Source organism: Alligator sinensis, unplaced genomic scaffold (genome assembly GCF_000455745.1).
Source record: "Alligator sinensis unplaced genomic scaffold, ASM45574v1 scaffold506_1, whole genome shotgun sequence".
In the NCBI taxonomy this organism is placed as follows: Eukaryota; Metazoa; Chordata; order Crocodylia; family Alligatoridae; genus Alligator; species Alligator sinensis.
This window is the reverse complement of record NW_005842215.1, coordinates 1096634-1102189: the sequence shown is the minus strand read 5'-3', so window position 1 is coordinate 1102189 and position 5556 is coordinate 1096634.

Here is a 5556-nt window from a genome sequence, read left to right as displayed (position 1 = left end):
GGGGGCGGGGCCAGGGGGGCAGCGGCTGTTTGTAGCCTCCCAACTGCAGCCGGCTCAGGCTCTGGGGTAGCTGCTGCCAGCCATGGTGCCTGGGCTGCTCCCAGCAGGGCTTGCAGCCTCTCAGCCACCTGCTGGGAGCAGCCCGGGCTCCCAGCTGGCAGCAGCTACCCAGAGCCAGGGCCAGCTGCAGCTGGGAGGCTGCAAACAGCTGCTGCCTCCCTGCCCCAGCCCCAGCACATGCCTAGGAAAATGGCCTTGCGTGCCATGCTTGGCACATGTGCCAGGGGTTGCCAACCCCTGGCTTAAGAGCTCTGCAGACACAAGTTACAAAAGATGCTACATTTTGTAACATCTTTATCTGATACCTCATGCAACAAGGGGTCAGATTTTCATCCAATCAGCCATTTTTGAAGCTGTTTGCAGCTGTGTACTTGTGTTTGGTGACAGCTATAGACTGTTTTTTTGTGGCCAGATCAGGCAAAAATTGTCATTTCTGTCTGCACTCATAGTACTCCAGATTAGCAACACTCTCAGTTAAATAGCCTGATTATCCTAGAGAATAGTCAGACCCAAACTGGCAGCTAGTTCAGGTACTGGTAGTATTGTGGCCATGCCAGCAGGGAACTCAGCATGGGCTGAATTACCCTGATTTTTCAATGGGTTTTGGCAGCCTCCCCTGAGCTACATGTTGTCACAGCTAGACTGTTACCAGGATAAAAGCTACCTAGTTTAAAGATGACTTGGGTATGTTTGTGCTAAAGTGCAACATAAATGCATGAAGATAAACATGCGCATAAATTTTTACAAGTCTGGGAACTTCATATCTTTTTCACTGTGATTAAAAACAGACTTCAGATTCATCCTGGGTCTGATTATTCCCCTGGGTTTAGACTCCCATCAAAATAGGGGCATGGGAGAGATGGCGTTCGCACACAGGGTTTGAATGGCAATTAGCTCTGATTGTGGGGGGAGAGGGAGTGTTATCTTGGTCCTTCAAAGGTACAGTACTTCTAAATGTGCAATTTAGATAGTCACACACAGAAGACACAAACCGTCTCAGCTCCCTAGTGCACAGGCTGCAGTCTTGAATAGAAGCTGTTCTGCCAGGGTATCTGACTTGATATACAAGCCTGTGGGGATTGTGAAGGAAGGAATTTTGGCCCCTACACCCCAGCCACCTCATTTGCAGTATGGCCCAATCCCCACTCAAACGTAGGGAATATGATTGCCTGTTGTCCCGCCTGCCTGTGAAGAGAGGAAGGCAATGCATTCTTCATTTTTCTCCTTTACATCTTGAATGATAAACCATAAACAATGAATGACTAAAATTGGTGTACATAACTACTCTCTTTATACTGAGTTTGATGACCTGACTGATTTTAAGTCTGTGCCAAATATCTGTGCTCTCATAGTGGAAAAAGGAGAGCATCACTCTTAATCTTTCTGAAAGGTGGTGCTATACTGGGTGTACACTCAACTAGCATCTTGAAAGACCAGGGTCCTAAAAACAGACATTAAGTTTCTCCAGGGACAAAACCTTTTCCCCTGGGAACATACAGATGTACAAGCCCATTGTCCCACTTTACTTGTAAAGTATCTGAGATAACACTTTTTCCTCTGACAATCTCTGCTAATAGTTATTTGCCATTTATTCTAGGGCCAAGTTGCCATGTAAAGGGCTATGCCACTCCCAGGTTTTGACTCTGATCCATCAGAACCACCTCAAGTGTCTGTTTTCAGTAGTTGTATTTGGTAGCTGTGTTGATCTGAGATAAAAAGAAATGCAAAACTCCAGAGCTCTTGGTTCAGAGATGATACCTTTTATTAGACCAGCTAAGAAATTGCAAAAAAAATATTCTTTTGCGATTTCTTAGTTGGTCTAATAAAAGGTATCATCTCTGAACCAAGAGCTCTAGAGTTTTTGCATTCCTGTTTTCAGTAGGGTATTCTTATAAAACCTGGTTTCTTGACTACAGGATTGGCTACTTTCTAAAATATTTTGTCTGCCAAGTCTAATCTCCATGACACAACCCACTACACAATGGCAATCCCTTACTATAAAAGCCTCAGGACGGGGACATGGCAGGTCAAGATTAAGATGCAGTGGGAGGGTGAAATTTAGAAGCTCAGACACCTCAATCCAACATTATCAGCCGTCTGAAAAAGAACACACTACATTTTTGTACTGCCTTGTAAAAATAGCTAAAACTAACTAGAAGTTAAAACAAGAAACACAAACAGCTTTTCCACCAACAATTATTTCTTGAGGGTGAGATTCACTGTCAGGTTGCTTCTGAAAAGTCAGGTGTCCAATGTATCCATCAGTTAATTGGAACATTGAAAGACGGTGGAAAAAAGATGGAAGTAAGCACTGCTGAAGGTAGCTGGTTTTTGGATGTTATATTATTACTGGCAAATCAATCACAAACTACAGGCAATTTCTTGTGTATAGAACATAAGCTAATGTTGGTTCAAATTGTGAAAGTCTTTACATTAAAAAATAAAAGGTTTGTTTTAAAGCTTTGGACCGTAATTTGTAGACTTATGCACATGTTTTAGTTCATAGAATACTGCTAAGCCTGTGAATGAATCTTTGCATTAGGAAAAAATCATTGCTGTTTCCCCATAAGAATTTACATGTTTGCTTTTCCTTTGAAGCTCATGAATATATCAACACATGATCACTGTAGATGGATCACTCAAGCATGCAAGGCTGTTTATAGAATCAGGGCATTAGTTAAATGAATAGTTACCAAATTTTATATATATTTTTTTCAAACTGACTTGGAAATATCCAGCATTGTTTTAATGTTTCTGGAAAATTCAACACAACTTCTAATAATCGTGGTTTGAGTTTTAACCACATACTTTATTTTTGGAATGAGGGAATTTAATATCGCTGGAAAAGAATATTTTTTTGTGTGTGTCAAAAAGAATTGCCCTTTGCTATTTTCAGTACTGCTCAACATGAAATTATTTCTGCTGATATAAGAGCCTCTGAAAACACAAATTTCTACTCAGCATGTAATTATATTAAAGGGACAGGGAACTTAAACTTTGTTTTATCATAAGTTCTACTGTTGAGTGGAAAAATCTTTGTGAATAACATATAATTATTGTTCATGATAAACCAGACTTAATTGTATTATGTTTTGGAAATATTTTCATTGACTTTAAAACATCTATTTCATCCTTCACTGTTCAAATGGTGAGAAGCTCCTCAAAAACTGTTAACATACAATACTCTCATGTCTTTAGAAAGGTTTGCCTTTTGTATTTAATAATATAAAATGCATGTTTATTACAACTGGAGAAAGCAATTATATAAAAAAGAAGTGTTCTTCTTAAACTCTCTTTTTTATAGAATGGTGTCTTATCCATACTGCAGTAGCTTGTATGTTTTTTCTAATAAATAGCAAAACTCTCACTAACTTTAACCATTCATGACTGGGTCCATGTGTATAAAGGATATTAACTTTTATTAATTTCAGTTCTATGGAGTTCTCTTTAAGGGTTTAGGATTTTCAAACATTAAATTGGTAGGCAGTCCATAAATTCCATTTACAGACCTTTCATCTTGGTTATTAGCAAAATCAACCATAATGTGTAGGAATTGAGAATAGGGTAAAGAAATTAGGGGTATCATATACATGTCTCTCTGAAGGAATTAAAAAATGGATGCCATATGTATTCAATAACAAATGTTTGATTAATAGCTCTGACTCCTACTGTCAGTTATCTTCTGTAATCCATTATAAAAGCATATTAGGAAACACACCGTCTCTAAGCATTTCTGTATATTTGCTTCTGTACAGACAATTAAATGCTAATTCATATAGCAACTTGGAGTAATTAGTCTTAGCATTTCACTTGTCATCTATATTTCTATAGGCTCCTCAAGGAAATGAACAGGCAACCTGGTCAAAACCAAATTAAAAGAAAGTTATGCATACATTTGGCAAGAAAATTTTCCAGTGTGACCTTAAAGCAAAGGTACCACAAGTACACATGTTCACATACAGCCAGTACAATCGCAAGAAGAATGGAACACATTGCTAGGAAAAAGATGAGAGGAAACATTATTGGAACTGATGGGTGAAGTATATGTATAATGCTCCCCAAGACAGAGTCAGAATTTCCTAGTGAAAGCCTCTCACCCAATCCCAATTATGAAAGCACAATGTTTAGAGGTATAAAGATCAGCCCCAATAGGATTTTTTTTAAAGATCTGGGCAGTTAGACTACAATAACGGGAATCTGGTTATAAAATGTGTTATAGGATTTGTGGCATGCTGTGTGGGGGTTGTGGATGTTGTCTCAAATATACTGTACTAAAATTGTGAAGAAATAAGTAGCTCAGGATTTGATCTAATTAGTCTCAAATGGAGACTACAGTTGAGAAGTGTACACCTATTTAAAAAGGGGCAAAATGTGGTTAGCAGACACAGTGGATGTGCTAATACTTGACTTGATTTCATTACAGCTATAACTGAAATAAATTCTATTTTATTCTATTCTGTACTGGTTCTTATGCTACACTATTGCCTTAAATGTCGGGAAACACATTCAATGAATTTAGTTGGTGGAAATTGCCTTTACAAATATGGTTCAGGCAAAGCCAATGAGTTGTAAACCATTGGTGTGCAGTGGGTATATTAGATTATGCTGAAAGATGTAAGAGGCAGGCAAGCCTCCAAATGAAGCATTCTGACACCTTTGAAATGGGAAATGATGGTTTATGATCAGTTTCCAGTTTGAAACTGAACCCAAAAAAAATGTGCATTGTTTATAATTGGTGTGGGTGGAGGGGTGGGGATCGCTGAGGGGGGGGAGGGGCAATTTCTACTGACAAAAAGGTAAATTGGAGCTGTGCTGTACCAGCCAACTCCCCAGGCACTCAGATGTGTAGACTTCTCTTCTCCTATTATACAAGATTCATTTGTAGGTTTGCCAATACTGGAAAACCATCGCATAGCTTGGGTGAGAGAGGGAAACCATTTAGGGGCCAGCAAAGTGAGATTTAGCTGTTTTGGAGTTGAAAATGGCTTGCTCCTATTTTAGCCTACCCATTTTTCAAACCCCTCTTCAGAATGGACACGGATGCCAGTGGTTACAAGTCAGGGACATTATTACCACAAAAACAAAAAGAACTTGAGATGGTGGTGGCTTTTTACTTTAGTTTAAGTTCATTTTGGAAGAAATTATTGTATCGCCTGAAAGGAACTCTGGAGTGGTAAATCTATAGAAGGTGGTCACCACTGTTTGTACTGGAGATAATCTGTTAGCAAAGCAGATCATTCACCCCTGCAAGAACCCTTGAGGAATCCTAAGAGACAACTTGCAAGGGGTTAGACAGATTGCAGTGCCATGATTTCACAGCCATATGCTGACATGGGCACAAGCACGATAATAAGGGTATCTTAATTTGCTGGCTTTGTTAGTAGACGAATCACAAATATTGCCCTTAATAGAGCAATGAAGAGGCTGCATAAAGCATGAGTGTGCTTTGAAAGATATGTGTTTCCTCTCTTCCCTTAATTTGCAGGCATGCAAATT